Genomic DNA, 21,059 nt, shown 5'->3' on the forward strand with positions numbered 1-21,059 from the left:
AGGAGATCCAGCCCTAACATTTTAGCCAGCTTCCCGTTGTATAAATGTGCCATTTGGTGGTTGCATTCATACTGCCCCTCCTGCCTAAACATGGCAGTAATAGTAGCCTGTTTTTTTCTTTTCTGGTGCCACTGACTTCTGGAGAGAAGAAGGTGAAAGACTCAATATGCGTCTCAGGCAGACACAGTATGCTGTTTATGTGGTTTCGCCATCTGACTCTGAGTCTTGTGCCATTTTGACGTTATTGATGTGGTTGATAGTACACTGCTGGGGACAGGGCTGTTTTGCATAAAGATGTCACCCTCTTCTTCGTCATCACTTTCACCTTCTGCCGTGATCGGAACAGATTCCCTGACAATTTTTTTTAAAGTGCACCTCCCACCGGATTGCTTGTTTTTTTTCCCATGGGTCGTTTGGCCTCCAGTACCATATTGTGTACCAGGCGTACCTCGACGAACACTTGCGTGCCAACTGGAGCATATGGCAATGTTACCCTCCTGCCTGCTAAACTGGGGTGGTTAACTTTCTCATTTGGCCACTGGTGTCACTGCCAATGCACGAAGAAGTGGAGATAGGTGGGCGTGTCAGTGATTGCCTTTTTGCAGTGCGTACTTCTACTGAGGAAGTTGTGGATGCAGGTCGCAGGGGCCTTGCAAAAATGGGAGCTGGCAGTGGTGGTGGTATTAGTGCCACATCCCTCAGAGCAGGTTGAGGAGTGGTAATGCCAGTCTCCTCTGGGCTAGCGTCCATGAGGATGACAGGCCCGTCATCATCATTCTCATTCATAATTCTAAGGCTTTCAGAAACTTTTCTTCTTCCTTGCCTGTCCTGGCGTGTCTCTGACTTAGGCGAGTTCCAAGTCAAGTCTTGATCATCAGAAGGGGGGCTTGGAGAAGATGGTGGAGTACCCTTCCTTTTCCTTGCGGGATATCTAGAAGCCAATGGCTCTTCTGAAAGAGGAAGCTCTTCCTGCTCAGCAGGAAGCTCAATCTCCTGTTTTGCTCCTACATCAGGAAGATCTAAAATCGCTGGCTGCAGCTGTTGTTGTCCTCTTAGCTGAGTTTCCAGCAACGATTGGGTTATACTTTGTAAAAGAGACAAATCCAATTCAACGTCACTGCTCCTCAACATTGCCATGATTGCAGTGGCTGCCTCAGAGCCAGACGTGGGCTTGAGCCTAGATTAGGGTGGGGCTGTTGATGCAGGAGTGGTGCTCCCAGCTTGTTTACCGGAGGCCGGTGCGGTAGGCACATGATGTTTCCCTAAAAATGTTCGGGCCGACACATGAGTGGTGGGAAGCTGCTTCTTCTCACGGGCCAGTATCATGGCAGCACTTTTCTTTGGGGCCATCTTGAAGCTGTCAGTTGGCAGTGGCACTTGGCTGCACAAGCTGAAAAGAGTGGAGGAATGATGTCATGTGTTGTGTTGTGACGTGTGTAGGCCTTCTGTCCAGCAGTACTGTGGGTGAAGTCTCTTTTCTTGTGCCCCTAAAAGTAAACAAGCAAGACAAATATTAGTGAAACGTAGCATTGTTGCTGTTTGAATTAGTACAGATAAAGACAATATAATTTAGTGTGGTTAACAACAATCTAGTGTATCCATTCCAAAGTCAAACCCCACCAACATAACATAATATTTCTTCCTCTCTCAGGCACCATCATTGTGAATTTTCAGAGCGGAACTCCTCAGATTCGAACAAAGAAAATTGTCCTCACACATCCAGGCTCATATTCTGAATTTGTGCCATTTCATTTTGACTTTGATTTGGATTTGATTTCAGCAAATGGTTTATGCTCATTCTGGGACTCTCCATTTAACCCGGTATAACAGGTATCATTTGGCTTTGATTCTGCATTGCGTTTTGCATTTGTCGTATATGCACTCTCTGGCCTGTCATTCCCTGAAAATTCTGTGCTTGTCCTGAAATATTATCAGGATTAAATCAACACTCTCGTTTGCAATGCCTCACCCTATTGCAAATGTGACAGACAGTAACTTTCTTAAATGCAGCAACACCTGTTCCGGACCCCACACCTACAGGAACAGCTCTACCTCTTCCAAGAGACATTCACATGCCATTTGGATTCGCTGTAATCCCTGCTCGTGGGGCACCAACTCCCTACATCATACCATGACCTCCAGCCAATGACGGATTTTGAAACCCTTTCTGAGCTAACTTCGTTTGAGCCAACATGAATTTCTCCTTTATTTTCCTCGGCTTCATGTCCAATTTGTCACTACAACATTTTGCATCACGAAGAACCTCATCAAGTGATTTCGTTTGCCAAGAGATAACATTTTGCAGAATGTGTGAACTAATGTCAGGTTTCAACCTCAGAACAAACAGTGACACAAAAATCCCCATATCCTTCTCTTCAGGATATTCGCTTCCACTGTGCTATTTGAAAACCTGCAACAACCTTTCGTAATATTCATGAACCGTTTCCTTCAGCTTCTGGGTCATCCTTTTCTTTTTTACCCAATGTATATCTTTTGGAGGAATCTTCCCTTTCAGAAAATGTATGACTGCCTCATACATTTCCATCGCTATTGGTGATGGAGCACCCGCTCCCTTTTGTCTCTGAGGCTCAGCCTTTGCCACTGTACAGATCTCTTGCACTCTGACCACAAGTCTGTTGGAACCACAATGTCAAAGAATGTATCCAGGTCTTTCCACAACACCTTTGAAATCTTAATAAACCTTTCCACCTGATCTGATCATACCACTGCACTGGCTTGTCTCTCAGCTTTGGGAAGTTGTTTGTAAATGCAGTCAAGTCACCTCTATTCCATGGAATATGTATATAAACACCTACAATTACTTCCCTCAGTGAATATTCTGTCACTTCCATCTCTTCTTTCTGCTTTCCCTCAGTTTCCTTCTTCTTCTTTTCATGTTTTCTTGCCCATCTAAGTACCAGCTTCTCTGCATCTTTACATCTGCAAATGCATTTAATCAATTCCATGATGCAACCCTCCGATTTTCAATCGCTTGATCATCTAATTCTACCCTGTAATTTCAATGCAAGTTCACGTTATTAGTAAGATCCACATCCACATCGTATTTCCTTGCTACTCCTGCCAAATGATTGTGTGTAGTTGCTGTTTTTCGAGTAATCTCTTTACATAGATAAATAAGTACAGGTTTTTCATATTGATCAAAATGATTTGTCCTTTTTGATTTCTGCATATTTTGAAAGTTCTGTAGCCTCTGCCCTCCTTTCCTTAGTCAATTCCTCAATCCAAGCTGGTAATCCTCCGTCTTTACTTCTAGGTAATTCATTAGAGCCTAAATAAGTTGCAAAGACCAAAGTCCCTCATCCGCCTATTAAAGTTTGTAAATTCTATTGAGTCCCACAGTACTAACTGTGTATTTTGAGTTGTCGGTACATCAACAACTCGAGTTGTTGTGACCTCTGGGCTTCTCTCAATTTGAGGTGCTGCAGTAGGAATCACTGGGGATACAACTGGATCAGTATCAATTGGGACCACAGCTATTGGTTGTCTCACTATGGTTGAGGCAATTTGCAAAACCTGTAAAGGTTGTTCAATGAAATGTGGATCTGGAAGTGCTACAGAAGTAGCCACAGTTTGACTAGCACTAATACTTATTTCTCCTGGATCTGTATAGGTCACAGGAGGTGGCTGGGATGTCATAATTTCCTCCAATAAGAATCAGTATCTGAATCCTTCCCTTCATGCTTTGCTGCTTACTTATCCTTCGCGTTCATCCCTGATGTACTTATTGGGTACTGTCTGGTTCCCTCAATAATTCCTTTCCTCCACCTAGGCAGTCCTTCATCCTATTGAGCATTTGTATCATTTTTCATTACTCTACCCGCTCTCCTCTGATATGTTTTCCTTTCCTTCTCTTTTGCAAACTTTTCCCAAATCCGTAAAGCTTTATAGTGCATGGGTCTAGGTGGTGGCTTCATTTCATAGAATTTTCCCCTCAAATGATCTAGAATCCTGGTATTAAAAAGTTCCAAATCCAGGACAACGCAACTCACCCTCATTCTCCGTAATGCTCATCCATTGCTTTAGCACATAAACATGTATTTAATCCATGATCAGTAGTCATTATGTAAGCTGGAGTACCCTCAGGAGGTGATTCCTCACCTTTCCAAACAGTCATTGAAACATCCCCCTTCACAAATGTCTTAAAATCCCTGAAACATTTCATTTTAATAACCCAATTTATTGATTTGTTTTACAGAGAAGAATATTTTGATGTTGTCCCGTATTTATCAGAAACCTCAATTGCCAATCAAATAACAGCTTACATTTTTTATAACTCCTTTATCCAATCAGTGAACAGAACTCAAATCGCAGTGCAGCTCAGACCACCACTCAACCAATAACAGCGCAAAATACACCAACCAACCAATCCATGCGTGAAACACTATGACAACTTCTCACTCCTTGCAGCATCCACCCTCCTGTACAATTTTCTTCTTCGCTGTTTAAACACTTTGTTGACAAATCTTGTTTGCTTAGCTCTTGTTTTCAACGAAAATCCACACCAATTAATTCAGCTTCACCCAAGTGTGCAATAAGGTTTCACCAACACTAACAAAGTTAATCATTTGCCAACATGTGTCTCTATAGTTACTGATGGAACTGATGGTACCTCACACTCCACATCTACCAATTTCTTTGCAAAACAATATAAATATCCCAGGATCTTTCTGCTTCTTGTGCCTGAAATCAACGTTGTCACTTCAACAACTTTTTATTACTATTCTTTTGATATTCGATTAATCTACAAAGAAAAGACATTCACTCTACTCTCACAACCACAACATTATTCTCCTTATTGATACTCACAACTCCAAACCACAACCACCAAGACCGTAACTGCTGGTCACGCCATCAGGATTTGGGCACTAGAAACAGGAATCAAGAATTATGTTATATTGAATGGGTACTAATTATAGGCTCTATTCTGGGTGTAAACCATCCTCTGATCCCAGAAGCAGTGGGAGCCCACAGACTCACCAAGATGGTTCACTCTTAATATACACCCAGCATGCAGAAGTCAGCATTAGAAAAATACACAGTATTCCGTAAAGAAACCCTGTAAGCTAACTAAAGGACCTATTCTAAATAAAGCCCATGAAGAGTTCCTCAGGAGAAGAGCGAGTAAGAAATGAATTTCTCATAAAGAGTAGTTCTGGAAACTCAGCCGAGTTCCCTATAGCTGCAGTAGCGACTGTAAATAAGAGTGCGATCCTTGCTGTTGCATTGATCACTAGAATCCTAAAGTCGTCATCTCAGGGAAATAGCTAAAGAAATCAACTCTCCATAGTGAAGAGTCTCAGGACAAGGAGAGGTCCAGCGGCAGGACCACTGGAATGGAATAATGGGTAAGGGTAAGTCTCAGAAAATGACGTAAAGGGAGCGGTGATAACTACCTAGGAACACTCATAATGACGAGCACCAACCCACTTAGGGGGCGTGGTGCCTTTAGTGGCAGCAAGGGAAGGGGAAGTGCGTCACGGGCCGAAAATTGGCGGGGGGTTTAAAAACCCTGAGGCAAGACTGAACCCCCTCTTTGTCCTCTTTCCTCGTGGTCGGCGACATCGAGGCGTCGCGGAGTTACGTATCGGCGGTGCGGGAGCCGCGACAAGGTCAGAGGGCCTTTCTAGTGTAGTTGTAGTGTAGTCAAACGGGTTGTAGGGATGTTATTGAGCTTTAGTGGGGATTGTTCGTGATTGGGGTGCGCGCTCCCATGTCGCGTTAGCAGCCGCGTTGACGAGCAGATCACTTATCTGCGGTGTGCTTGTGGAATCCTCGTAAGAGTCGAGGAACTACAAACGCGTGTCTACGCGGCTACAGGTTCGAAAAAGATTTAAGGGTACGGGATATGTAAAGCGCTCCAATACCTTCGGGTCGAGTACACGCGGCAGGGATAAGCAAAGCATGCGAGGGTTTGCATCGGTACTGATAGCCGCAACGATGGATTAATCGCGTAAAGCGCTCCATACCTTCGGGTAGAGTACACGCCGCAGGGATAAGCAAAGCATGCGAGGGTTTGCATCGGTCCTGCTAGCCGCAACGAAGGATTAAATCGCTTAAAGCGCTCCATACCTTCGGGTCGAGTCCGCGCTACAGAGAGCCGAGGCATGCGCGTGTGGCGTCGGCACAGCTCGCCGCAGCGATGGTTAATTTGCAATAAATGCGGGCTATGTAAGGCGTTCCAATACCTTCGGGTCGAGTGCGCGCTATATAAATATGCAAAATCTTTGCCAGCAATACACGCTATTGTTACATCGGCACTTCCCGCCCCAGTGTGAGTAATGCATATCTAATCGCCGGGCAAGATGGAAATAAGTCTCGGCCAGGGCGCGGGGAGGTTGTATGGAATAACGGCCCCCCGGGAACTTGTGACGCTCTGGGGAAGGGTGCACACGCACCGGATCTGTGCTAGAGGCCAGGCTTGGCAGGGAGGGGGGCGGGCAAGGGAGAGCATGTCGGGGGACGAACGGGCGGAATTGATGAAAGGGTAGTTTTGCGCAAACCCCCACGTTGCCAGCCAGATCATAGCTAACAAGCGTTGCAGAGTGCTTACACATGACATGGGCCATCATTGCGTCTCGAGGGTGCATAGCTTCACTACAACAGGGTGGTGTGATAAATGGTTATAACAAGATGCGCGTAAGCTGCGGGGCGCGGGCAAAATAGGATGAAGCATGTGCAGATGTGAGGACAGGTTGAGTGGTATGTAGATTAACAGGGGGCGCCGTGGCAGAGATTATCCCAGCGGTCCTTGGGTCAAAGAAGGTGGGGGTTAAAGGGGCGATGACTAACTGCGATTTGTTTCTTTAAGTGCAGAATGCCTCCAAAACGGGCACAGAAGGGCAAGGACGATTTCTGCTCTCTGGCAGAGCTCTGGGAGGTCGCAAAGAAAGTAGGTATCGACTGGGCGCTACGCACTTTGTCCGAGAAAGGAGAGGCGAGCGGGCAACAGGACGTCACACGGGCCAAGCGGGCGAGGCGGACACCGGAGCGCTTCAAGGATGCCCAGCATGACAAACGCTCTAAAATCACGGACTCTCAGACGCGTGCCCCAGGTGAGAGGGCAATCGGCCTTGACCACGGACAGTACACAGCCCACATTCTCAGCTCCCTCAGCGCAAATGAACGAGGCAACCACACAGGCATCAGGAAATGCAATGGCCTCCAATGTAGCGCAGGCAGCGGGCCCCCCAGTGGTGACAGGGCAAGGTGGGGCGGCAGGGTCAGTAACACCAGGTGCGACGGCGCAACTGGGGGCGGTAGGGCCCCTAACGCCCCAGTTGGCTACCCCGGTGGTAGCGCATCAGGGCAGCGGGATAGCCCAAGTGTGGGTACAATCAGGAGGGGTGGCACAATCCCCCGTGGTAGTGGCGGCAACGACCCAGGGACCAGCGATTAATAGCGGGATATCAGGGCCAGCAGCCCCCTTAACAGCCCCCCCCCCTTGCCGCAGGGACACCAATAGCGGGACAGCCCCTTCTCGCACACAGCCCGCTGATTTATGGTTCGTCATCTCTAGCGGTGGCCCCATCGGCGGGAATCACTTGGCATGTACCAGCATAGACCAGAGAAAGAATATTCAGAGGGGAGTTCGTAGATGTCTTTGACCTAATCAATGCGGGGGTGATCCCGGGCAAAAGCAGGACAGGGAAGGAAGGGGAGCTGAAACAGAAGAGAGTGTGGGTGGACTGGACCATTAAGAATTGGGTCACGGGGTTCGCTATTTATGCAGCTATCATGGTTGAAAGGTATCCCCAAATGGCAGCTCAATTGATCAGTTACATTTCCATGATTCATGGGGCCGCTTCGGAATTCCCGGGTACGGGTTGGCTGCAGTATGACAACAAATTTAGGCAAATGAAAGCAGTCCACCCAGCTGTAGCTTGGGACCAGCGGGAGATAAACATTTGGCACTGGGTTTTCTATGCAACTGGGCCAGTTACCAAGACACTTTAGCCCTTTCGGGGTGACAGAGGGGCGGGTGATAAAAAACAGGCCTGCTGGCAGTTCAATAAGAACGAGTGCAACAGGGGTACAGCATGCAAGTTCAAACATTTATGTTCCTTCTGCGGGAAAATGGGACACCCAGAGAGTAAGTGTTACAAAAAAGGGGGACGGCCACAAGAGCAGCCCACACAGAACCAACCCCAGACTAGGGGACGAGGTGCGCAAGCACCCTAAACCATTGCCAACGCCCATACAGCACCATGTACTGTCGCATCTTCTTAGTAAATACCACAAGATAGAAGAGGCTCAGTTCTTACATCAGGGTTTTAAATTCGGATTTCGCATCCCATCCGATGCTACCCCACCGGCCACCCCACCGCGCAATCAACGTTCAGTACTACGAAATCTGGAGGTGGCTAGACAAAAGATTAGGAAAGAGGTGTCCTTAGGGAGGGTGGCAGGCCCCTTCCAGCAGCTCCCAAGGCATGACTTAGTATGCTCACCCCTGGGGTTAGTACCTAAGAAAGAGGAAGGACAATTTTACATGGACTTGTGTATGCCAATGGGTTGCTCTATCGCCTGTGCAGTGTTCGAGACGTTCAGCAGGTTTCTGGAATGGGCAGTGCAGGAAATAGTACCGTCAGCTGAGTTGGTGCATTATTTGGATGATTTCCTATTTCTGGGGCCGCCGGGCTCGGCGGCATGCAGGAAGGCCCTGCTGGACTTCCAGCATCTGGCGAAAGCACTGGGGGTCCCCTTGGCGGCAGAAAAAACTGAGGGGCCGGCAACGCGTTTAACTTTCCTTGGAATAGAAATTGACACAGAGGAGGGAGTGTGCAGACTCCCCCGGGAGAAAGTAGCTTCTTTTGGGGCTGCTGTGGAGGCTTGTTTGACGGCGCGCAAAGTGACACGTCACCAATTTGCAAATCCTGGTGGGGCAGCTTAATTTTGCTCTCAGGGTGATACCCATCGGCCGGGTGTTCTCTAGAAGCATAGCAAGGGCAATGTCTGGTCTGAGGGCTAAACACCACCACACCAGGCTTTCCGCCGAAGTCAAAACCGATTTGGGGATATGGAAGGAGTTTCTGGTGGGCTTCAATGGAACGGTCATTTGGCGACAACCCAGTCAGGCAAATGCTGATTTGGAATTATTCACGGATGCGGCAGGCAGTGTAGGATTTGGAGCGGTTTTAGGTACCAGGTGGTAAATGCAGCATTGACCTATTGAGTGGGCGGTTTCAGGGCTCACCCGTAACATCACCTTTCTCGAGCTATTCCCAATCATTGTGGCTGTACATTTGTGGGGTGACATGCTGGAAAACAAGCATATTATATTTTGGTCTGATAGCATGTCAGCAGTAATGGCCATCAATAATCAGAGAGCTACTTGCTGCTGGGTCCTGCGCCTGCTGAAAGAATTAGTGCTAAGTTGTTTGCAGCGCAATGTATATTTTACAGCGAAACACGTGCCGGGGGTGGATAACTCAGTTGCTGACGCCCTGTCTCGTTTCAAGTTGACAGAGTTCCACGCCAGATGGCCACAGGCAGACACACAGATGACGAGCTTCCCGGCGGGGTTATGGAAGCTTGGTGCCCCACAGCTCCCGAGTTGATAACTGCGTCACTGGCCCCCAGGACTAAGAGTATGTATGAGAAGTCGTGGCAGGTATACCTGTCCACTATTGGGGGGTCGGACGCGGTAGAGAGACTGTCAACGCAAAGTGTCCTGGTATTCATAGTAAAACAAAAAGAGGGAGGCAAATCGCTGGTCATGGTGAGGAGACAGTTATCAGCAATAGCCTTTTATGCAGGTCTGGGGGGTGGCAGACCCCACAAAGGACCCAAGAGTAAAAAGGGCAATGAAGGGGTGGGAACGTCTGGTACCAGGGACAAAAGACAACAGGAGACCGATTGATGCGGGCAGATTGTCAAACATCTTAGAAGGATTACCGCAGATTTGCTTCTCTCCTTATGAAACGCTCTTACTGAGACTAGCGTACTCATTAGCTTTCCTTGGGGCCTTCAGGGTGTCGGAATTACTCCCCGGGTCAAAGGCGGATAAGGAGGGAGGCTTACGCCTGGAGGAGGTGATTTTAACCGGGGAAGCCATGAAGCTTAGAGTGCGGAGGTCCAAGACAGACCTGTTGGGAAAGGGGATGTGGGTACAACTGGGGGCAGTGGTGGGGGCTCCATACTGTCCGGTAACGTTGGCCCATGGGTTTTTCCAGATTAGACCAAAGGGGGTGGATCAGGGGGCTTTGGTGCACGCGGACGGTACCCCTCTTACTAGATTTCAATTCACCAGAATATGCAAGAGAGCATTGGAGAATTTGGGGTTGGAAACGACGCACTTCACGTCTCATTCATTCCGTATCGGGGCAGCCACAACGGTGGCAGCTCTGGGTCTTCCGGGCGACACAATTAAGAGGGTGGGACGATGGAAGTCCTCATGTTTTGAACGTTACGTACGCCCTCACCTCGCATGATGCCTGCCCCTCCCCCCCCCCCACCAATTTTGCACCCCTCTGATCTGATAATGTCTCCTTTGCCCTTTTGATCCAGGTATCCCAGATCAGAGAACAAGGGTTTGTTGGTGCGGCCACTCTTTTATACGCAGAGCAAATGTCTTCTTCAGCAGAGCACGCAAAGGCAGATGGCTGGAGGGGGTCGACCACCATTGGGTAGAGGTGGTGGACAGCGTCTAGCAGACGTACCAAAGAACTTGCGGGAGGCCATGGCCAGGGGCATGCCGGTCCCAGATGTGCTGGTGATTCATTCAGGTGGCAATGATATGATCCCAGCGGGAAGGAGGGGAGTTAAGGAAGCACTGTTCTCTACCCTGTCGGTGATGAGGAACATGTTCCCGGACGCAAAAATATTTTGGTCAGAGGTGATCCCACGCCAAGTTTGGGACAATTAATAAAGACTACGCTGAGAAGACCAAACACAGTCTGACGTGTCTTAAATGGGGATATTCCACACGATAAGGGTGGGGGTAGGACGAAGGTGGTGAGGTGAATTGCACATTGTCTGCCAACTATGACGAGCACCAACCCACTTAGGGGGCGTGGTGCCTTTAGTGGCAGCAAGGGGCGGAACCAGGTAGGAACTCTTCCGGGTTAAGTTACCCGGAAGAGTTGATGATCGTAGTCCTCTTTCCTCGTGGTCGGCGACATCGAGGCGTCGCGGAGTTACCCACCCACCCATCCCTAAGCTTAGAGTTTGGTCAGTCGGGGTCTGGGACAAGAGACATGTCAGGGACGCCGTTGGCGGCGGCTGCTTGGCCCCAGAACAGGGTGCGCAGCCTATTGTGGGCTCCGGGCTGGCGGGAGAGGGGGCTGACCTGCTGGTGGCCCTGGACTCTCTGGCCGTACCCAGGAAGCCGGTGCTAGTTATCAGCAGTGATGAAACTACCTGCGGCTCTGTTGGCCGGTGGGCGGTCAGCACTAAAGAGAGCAGGGTATCTTGGTTGGGGCCTGCTGGCACAACCTGCGGCAAACACCCCGTGGAGAGTCAAATGTAAATATAAATGCAGAGATGAAAATTTATAACCTGATATCTTATTGGCGTGCTGTGGTGTATCGAATAAAGCAATAATAAAGTGTTGAAGAGATTAACATTGAGTGAAAAAGTTAAATTGGTGGTAGCTTTTCAAAATTAATAAAGACTACGCTGAGAAGACCAAACGCAGTCTGACGTGTCTTAAATGGGGATATTCCAAACGACAAGGGTGGGGGAAGGACGAAGGTGGTGAGGTGAATTGCACATTGTCTGCCAACTATATAGATTCATACTTTTGTAACAATTCAGTAGGTGTCATCTGTCGATATCCTATGAGAATAGTTCATGAGGTGGTGTCATTGGTCATACAATGCTTTGTCTTCCAATTCCCTCAGTCTATACCCTCATTACTGTTGATCGATAAAGTTGTTTAAGAATTTGTTTACCTGAAGGAAGGTTCTCATGAGAACCCTCTTACCTAAGCTAAAGGGTACACTAGGAGCTTGATGCATGATCAATGGCTAGTCAGAAATATGAATGCATCTATCAATGTTATTCTATAATCTCATTCATAAAAGACTCTTAAGTCATCATTTAACATTAGAAGTTTTAATAGGTTCTTTGTATTCTAACACATGATCTAACATGAAATGAGGAGCTGGATGGACACGATGTTATAGTCATCACATTTCTGAAAGTTGCCACTAATGCTAAGCAGTTTTGCTAAATATCTCATTCATGTAGCTGTGAGCAAGTGTCAAGTGAAAAGACTTTTGAGCCTTGTTGATATACACGTTAAGAAATGGTTGCCTGTTGCAAACATTTTTGAAACATGCATTAATTCACATGTGTTTAGCTAATATATTTTCACAATTTATTTACTAGGATTCTAAACATTATGCATTTACTCTTTTTCCGAATAGTCACTTCCTAACATAAATGTTTCTACAACATTTCAAGCATTTTAATTTTGCAAAACTAAAACAGTGAGTAAGTCAGTTTTCAAAATTTGTGCTAATTTCTCCCAGTAGCGATAGGACATTTTGGTCCACAGAAAGAGATGTGGACTGTAACAAAAGAAGCAAGGATTCCTCAACATGGGAAAAAGCACTGATGATGGGAAAGAAAACCAAATGGGGACAAAAAGTCTCCGGAGGAGTGTGAGACGAAGGGAAGTAAGAAGGGACATGAAAGATATCCAGCTGCTGCATTAATGCAGAGGATCCAACAGTAATCTAATAGAACAAGCATTGGCAAAGCCAATGGGTCTGGCTTTAATGTGTTAATGTATGCAAAGTGTCTCTGTGCGTGCATGCTTTCTATTTGTTGCTTTAGGGAAAGTCCTAGTTGCATCCTCAAAGCTTGTTTGATAGCGCTTAAAGATCAGCATAGGGCGGTGGTCTAGAGCTGGAGATCAAGCAGTCTATGTTGTAACAGGGCTAACCAAATGGAAATCTTGAGAGCAACTATCCAAATTGTTCAACTGTGATACATCACAAATAAAAGCTCATAGAGATGTTGCACTACTTAATGTTTAGGTGTCCCCATGAAGAAAGAAGAAGTGTAAAGGCCCCTCGCAAATGCACAATTGGGGGTCGAGTAGCAGAGTATCCTTCTCTCATGCTTTTAATGAGGTGAATATAATTTTGTATCTGAGAGTTCATGATTCAGGTGTGGATGAGGAAATCGTGTATAGTCGAGCTGTTGTAAATCCCTACCCAATGGATGGTCGCAGACCGTAATATGAGTTTGGCAGCTGTTTTCGAATGTTAAACATCTCACTTACTCTATAAAGACATGCAAGGGTCCAGCATGCCCATGTCACACCTCCAAAAATGTATTTTGCTGCACAACACAAGTTAATGTTCTTATGAAGAACGCATGCAAAAAAGTCAATTGAGAATACAGTGCACACATTGCTTAATTTTATAAAAGGAACACCTATGTTCTTGCTGCTGTCGATTGCATATGTTCTCTCAATTTAGTTTATTTATTCACTGGTAGCTAGTGGGAGCGTAGAAGCAGAACATCTGAGCCCAGCAATAGCAGGGTATCCAGGTGTTGGGGACCATCAGGTAGATTAAGTGAGCTGTAGCCCAGAGTCACATGATGCTGAGCTGAGCTGGCACCTGGGATCGAACCATGAGCCCCACGCTCCGGAGTCAGGCTCTCTCACTTCTGCACCACATTACATTAGGCTTGAAGTGAGCAAAGCAGGTGAGACTAGACCTCTATCGCAGTAGTTCTTAACCTGTGGGCCTGGACACCTGGGTCCGCGAAGCTTCCTCAGGGGGTCCGTGGCTGCTTGGAAAATTACATGATATTAACAGATTAATAAAGTGTATATAGAGATAAAGAAGCAAAATGTACAATTGAAGGCTAAACATTAAGTTAATATCCTCAGATTCATTCACAGGAGCAGTGCAAGTGCACAAAACAGGAAATAGTATGGTTGATGAGTGGCTTCTATTAAATTTAGAAAAGCTCCGACTTTCCCATTACATTTACTTTTCACAGTTGTTTGTGAATTAAATAAAATATTTAATCATTTGGGTATTGTTTGATGGATGCTTGCTTCTGTATTTTCTTTTGTTTTTTGCTGTTCAAATCATCGGAAATGCTTGAGACCGGGGCCCCCTGCTTCCAGTAATAACACAGTGGGGGTGCCCATTTCCAATAATGATTCAGTGGGGGTCCTCGATTTCCAGTAGAAATTTAGGGGAGGTCCACAGAAGTAAAAAGGTTAAGAACCCTTGTTCTATAGGTTCAGAGCTGTGGGGTTCTCCACTATGTATTCTTTAAAAAGTTGACCAAACTCTCACTCTGCCCAGCATCTCTTCACAGAGGCTGTTAACAAGTCCTACCTAGCTCTGTGCCGAGATCTATGCAGTACATATACTAACTCCCTGAGCTGTAATTTGGAATATATGCTTCTATCCTTTTAGTCTTAGGTCACAATTGCAGGTACTCCCCTGTCCACCTCCTTATTCTTCTTATTGCGAATCCCAATCTTATTGCATGTTGTGTTGCACAATAATTCTGACAACGGATGTATTCTGTAGCACAGTAATTCTGCCAGGAAATAAAAGTCCATAATATTCCTTATGCCTATTACATTAACTTGCCAAGCGGTTCTATAATTTGAAAAATGTCACACCATTGCTAAAGCCACTTATAGGCCATTGTAGGGGCTTATGTTCGTTTTAATATTTACTAAAATGACAAATTTGGTATGAATAATCATAATTGGATTCGCTTTTCTACAAATGTTTGAGGGGGGACTTCATCTACTGTGTACAACAGCATCTAATATATTTCCTGTTTTGTTACTTTAATTGCCCGGACTGCTTTACATTAAATGAACGTGATCCTTGTTTGAGAATGGTCTGGGTGTGTTTCTTATAGCTGCCAGTACGTGCTTTCTTTAATAAAATGCGCTATTCTCAAAAAACCTGCACCGTTTAGCTCTTTTTCCCCAATTATCTTTGGGGACCTATTGAGCTAGTTTAAACTACAGCCCCTCCCCACTGATGCCGCGGGGCGTACATGGCTGTGTGTGCCCAACTCCATCCACCGCCCATACGTTTGTGATCGTAGGTTTGTCCTCTGTTGCTGCGATGCATTTTGGGCTGGAGGGGAAGGTTTCCTGCATCCATTAGGGCAAAAAGCAAGTATCGTTCACTCCCCACTCTCACCTATGAGTTCTTGACCAGTGAGATGGACATGGTTTTATGGCTGAATTTGGGTGGAAAGCACCAGACCTGCTCATTGTGCTCATGTTTTCTCGGGATGAGTCAGCAGATGCCTCTGTTTCCCGCCAGAAATGAGCCCGTTGAAGGCGGCTGAGTATTGTTTCCTCGGCAGGCTCGGTGATAGCGAGCCGACAATGGTTTACAATCCCTCTGGTCTTACAAGGGTGCCGACGGGTGCATGCCCTGGGCGCTCCATTATCTGGGGAGCTGCTAGTCTCGCGTTAACTGAGGCAGAGAATGGAGACAGGAGGGAGGCAAACACGCTGCAAGGGCTGCAAACAGACAACAGACACATGCATGGGATAAACGTGTTGATTCTGAGTGCAAAGTAAGTGGTTTACACTGTTTGCACGGGGGCAGGACGGGCAGTGAAAACGACACCAGTTCAAGAGTTCAGCAGCTATTCTTTAGTGGAATGGCAAACCATCAGAAAGCATTGTGAAAATCAATACACCCGTGTTGTGCAACTACATAAGATCAGTATAGAAAGAAGCATTGGCAAAGCTAATTGGTTTTGGAAATGCCCGAGCTATTGGATTTGTCAATGTGAATGAATATCTTTTAGCCATGTTGTCTAGCAGCACATCTGATGTTCAGCATGGCTCAGTTGTATTGACTAGTTTTAGAGAGCGGTGTGGGCAGTGCGGCGAGGGCTAGCGAGTGGGCACGTGGAAGCATTCCAGACATTCAGAGGGTGAGCAAAGGAATGCTGCGGGTCAGTGCTGACGTGTATGTCCCCGTTTGGGGTGGAGCTTGCAGTGCATGTGAGAGACGCATAGAGTGCTCATGGGGGTAGGTCATCATTTCCCACCTCCTGCTGGAAGTGCTTACCAGGGGGTCCACTAAGGGAATATAGGTTGCCTGCATAGCTGCCGTACCTCCTCGTAGAGGAGGGCGTCCTCCTCTGCAGCACCCTATTTGCCCATTGCTCCCTGCCATGCTTCCACTGGGGGGGCTGTGGGGGGTGCCAGTGAAGTGTGAGTGTGTGTTTGGCTAATAGAAGTGCCAGGGCCGCGAAGCAGACACATACTTTCGGTTGTTTCTTGCACTTGAATATGCCCAGAGAGCATGCTTCCTATGTGTGAATGTCTGGTAGCTCTGTAACCTCATGTAGGGTGGTGTGGATGGAATGGCAGTACGACAGCATGTGCATGAGATCCACTTCAAGAGTTTTGCAGCATGGGCATTCAAACTGCGTATCAGAGAAGTAACGATGTAGCTGAGCTGGAGTTAAATAGCACTATGAAGTATAAAGAATTATATGTTTTAAAGCGAGAGTTGCAGGAGACCTTTTTCGGGAACTCGAGTGCTTGGTCCCACCCCTTGTCATGTAGCACCCTATCAAAGTCTTTCTCCTACTTTTGGAACAGTTCTGTGAGAGGGCTGCTCGTCAATTCGCAAATGGCCTTGTACAACTAAGTGATAGCCAGTTCCCATTGCTAGGATGGTCTGTAGTTCTGGATGTGCTGCAGGCTCCCCCATTGAGAGGTCCCTGAGGGTGTGGCACATATATGACTGAGCTGTCTGTCCAGGAGGAACTGACCTGACGGGAGATCATTCTCCTCGGCAAGTTGGCCAAAAAGGAGGAGATGGCCTTTAGGAGAGAGGTCACCCGTTGTCATTATTGAGTGGTCTGTCCCGGCTCTTAGGTCCCCAGCTGTGAATGCGGAATTGAATCTGATTGCCTTTCAAAATATCGGTATAGGAAAGATCACTTACCCGTAGAGCTCTCTGACTACTAGAGCGCTCCAGCAACTTCCTGCCTCACTCCTGAGTCCCGATCACGTGACCTCCAGGAGGGGCTTAGCCAAACAACCGGCATAAATGCTGGCTGCAGCGCTGGAGCGCAGTGGACGCATGCAGCGGGCGTGCCGGTGGCGCGCCAATGGCAAGCCCGTCTGCGCCCATCCACGCCCGACCGGGCACAGGGCCCAGTCACTATGCCCAAATACTCAAATACTCCTCCCCGGAGCTCAGAATGCTTCACTCTGCATCACTTAAGCCCGGAGCTAAAACATCGGTCAGAAACGAGACTCGTTCCCCGAGGTCAGGTCGCCCATCACCCACACCCCCCAGCAACGTACCCAGGCTAACATCGGGCAAAAAGACATATCAATTCTATACCTCAACACTCGTTCACTAGTTAAACACCAGCTGGAAATTTTCAGCCTCCTTGACTCTGAACGACCAGACATTCTTTTAATCACAGAAACATGGCTCATCTCCAAATCTTCACTCGACATTTTAGCTGCCTTACCCTGTGAATACTATATTCTACAAACTAACCGTCCACCTGGCAAGACAGGTGGCGGAGTTGCGGACATTATCCACAAAAATCTGAGTTTCTCCGCCCTCACCCTACTCAACCTCTCCACCACTGACAACGCAGTGATAAAACTTGAATCCAACTCGGCCCCGCTCATATGCATACTACTCTATAGGCCACCTCAGTACATGCCCCTGTTCCCCCACCTATTAGCCGAACAAATCGCACCCCTAGTCACTAACCATACTAGAATTCTCCTAATAGGGGATTTTAATTACTGGGCAAATGACCCTCAAGGAGGACCACACTCCACCGAGCTGACAGAACTATTAAAAAACATGAACTTTACTCAACAGATCTTCTCAGCCACCCACTCAAAAGGCCACACTCTAGATCAACTCTGGACCACCAACTTAGTGATGTCAACTCCATCTATCATGCCCTGTGTATGGTCTGATCATCACTTGGTAAAATTCTCCTTAAAGCACATGCTCACAGGGAAATTGCCCCCCTTAGGGGGAAGGATGGCGAGAAAATGGCTCTCCATGGACAACAACAACTTCACCACCACTCTAATTAATACAGCTCCCCGTCCCACACCCGACGTCAACCTACACGAAAAATCCTTCTCGTCCTGGCTATTAGCAGCCAGTAACTCACATGCCCCACTTAAACAAATCAGTCTCACCCGCTGGCAAGAGGCTCAGAGATGGTTCTCCCCCGACTTAAACTCCCAAAAACGCTCCCTCCGTCAAATGGAAAGGAAGTGGAGGCAGGACCACTCTCAAGAAGGTAAAACTACCTATGCCCGGGCCCTGAATGATTACAAAAAGGCCATCACCGCAGCCAAGGCAGCTTATTTTTCATCACGAATCCTCAACTCCAACAACCAAGCTAAAGAATTATTCACAATAGTTGACAAACTATCAAACCCTGAGAGAGTCCTAAGCAAACCCAAGCCGTCACAGGCCCTATGTGACTCTTTGAATACTTTTTTATCGACAAGATCACTGACATCAAAGCCAGCATTCCCACCAAGCCCACGCAAGATATTACCCCACCCACACCCAGGAACCCCCACTCTCTGGACTCTTTTCCGCCCATTGACACAGAGACCTTGAATAAACTACTAGCTAAAGTCAAATTGGGCTCTCCCCTGGACCACTGCCTCCCCTCACATCTTGAAAGCGGCCTTTATGGCCTTCCCAGACCCAGCTCTTGCCCTTTTAAACCACTCCCTTTCCCAGGGTTGCGTCCCCAATTCTTTCAAGGAGGCTATAGTAGTTCCCCTCCTAAAGAAACCCAGCGCTGACCCCCAGACGATAGCAAATTACCACCCCATCTCTTTGCTCCCCTACATGGCTAAGCTACTAGAAGCCCACGTGGCAATATGCCTGTCCAACTTCTTGGAACAGAAGGGGTTCCTCGATCCTAGCCAAGCCGTCTTTAGGCCAGCTCACTCCACTGAAACAGTGACCTTAGCAATACTGGACTCCCTACGAGAAAACGCGGACAGATGCATTCACCAGGCCCTGGTACTACTTGACCTCTCGGCCGCATTTGACAAGGTCGCCCATAACATACCAGTGGACCGTGTCAGCAAGGCAGGTTTCCTGGGTCCAGCCCTTAGCTGGATTAACTCCTTTCTAAAAAAACGCACCCAGGCAGTCAACATCGGCCAATTCACTGCCCCCAAATTAAAAACAACTTGCGGGGTCCCACAGGGCTCCTCGCTCTCACCACATCTCTTCAACCTCTATCTATGCCCACTGATAATATCTTTGAAAGACAGGAAAGTGACCACCTTCAACTATGCAGATGACCTTCAACTCATGTTCTCAATCGACAACTCCCCCAAATCAATAACTGACTTTCAATCTACCATGACCTTCATCCAGCAATGGATGAGCCACAACCATTTAAAACTCAACCCCAGCAAAATAGAACTAATTGTCAGTGGAGGTCGCAATCTGTGGGGACCACAATATTGGCCTAGCAACTTGGGACCCCCCCCCCGCCCCCTCCACCTCAGTAAAAAGCCTAGGGGTCACCATAGGTAACGACATGTCCCTTAAAATGCACATAGGCACGGTGGTCTCCGCCTGCTTTCTCAAGTTACGTAAAATCAGAAAAATAAGCAGGCTACTGTCCCACGCTGCACAGGTCCAGGTGGTGATATCTTTGGTCCTGTCTCGTCTAGACTACGCAAATGCCACTTACCTGGGACTTCCACTCAGCCTCACCAAGCGACTTCAGCTGGTACAGAACCAAGCGGCCCGACTAGTACACAAACAGCCCAGATGGCAACACGCTTCCCCCTTCCTCAGGACGCTGGACTGGCTCCCTGTCCCCCAGCATTGTGTCTTCAACGCAACCCCAAATTCATTGACAATCTCATCTGTCGCTACACCCCCACTCAGAATCTCCGTTTAGCCCAACTTCACCTTCTGACGGTACCCACCTTCAAACTGAAACGCCACGGGGGTTGCAGGTTTGCGACCCTAGTCCCACGGTTGTGGAACTCCATCCCCCTGGAAATCAGACTCGGCACCAACCTGCTCAATTTCAGAAAATCTCTCAAAACCTGGTTATTCACTCAGGCTTACGAATAATCTGCTCCGGACTGGCAACCCCCTAGTTTTTTCAGCGCCATGAAACCAACCGGTGTACGAGCTCTTTACAAGTTACTGAGAAGATAAGATAAGATAAGCTGTGTAGAAGCTCACGTTGCAAGGGAGACCAACTAGAGATAGGTTCGGGGTGTATAGTGGAGTCCCCCAGGAAAGGTGATGTATACTGGTCATGCACATCTTTATGGTCTACCCCTGCAAGGGTCAGGGGACGTGGGCAGGCCTTCTGTAGGGGTAAGCCCTGGATCGTGAATACTGACAGGGTCCCGAGCTCGATACTGGTTTCATCCATATATTACTCAGCCGGTAAACATCGTTTACCACAAATACTTTTCCCCACAGGGAATTACAACGCGGTTGTTACAATGACCACGTTGAAATAACACATACCATTACCCCGTAAATCATAACAACGACTTGCGGAGGGCAGAAGGTGTTGGATTTAAAATCCAACATCTTCCCTACTGTTGCACATACAGGAGTTGGAATAGTAAATTATACTATTCCAACATCCAGCGCCCCCCCTCCGCAAGTCGTTGTTATGACTTGCGGGGTAATGGTATGCGTTGTTACAACGTGGTCGTTGTAACGACCACGTTGTAATTCCCTGCGGGGAAAAAGCATGCGGGAAAAAGAGGTATATTCCGCTCAGCCTCAAAGGAAGAGGCACCCAAGCCGCCCTGATCCACCAGTAGCTTTAGTTTGGCAAGGGCAACCCATTGCGCCCCCCGACCGCAAGTCGTTGTTATGACTTGCGGGGTAATGGTGTGCATTGTTACAACGCGGTCGTTGTAACGACCACGTTGTAATTCCCTGCGGGGAAAAAGCATGCGGAAAAAAGAGGTATATTCCGCTCAGTCATCCAGCGGGACAGCCATTGGAGCTGTGCTGCAAGAAAGTATGCCTCAAAGGAAGAGGCACCCAAGCCACCCTGATCCACCGGTA

This window comes from Triturus cristatus, chromosome 8 (genome assembly GCF_964204655.1).
Source record: "Triturus cristatus chromosome 8, aTriCri1.1, whole genome shotgun sequence".
NCBI classification, from domain to species: Eukaryota; Metazoa; Chordata; class Amphibia; order Caudata; family Salamandridae; genus Triturus; species Triturus cristatus.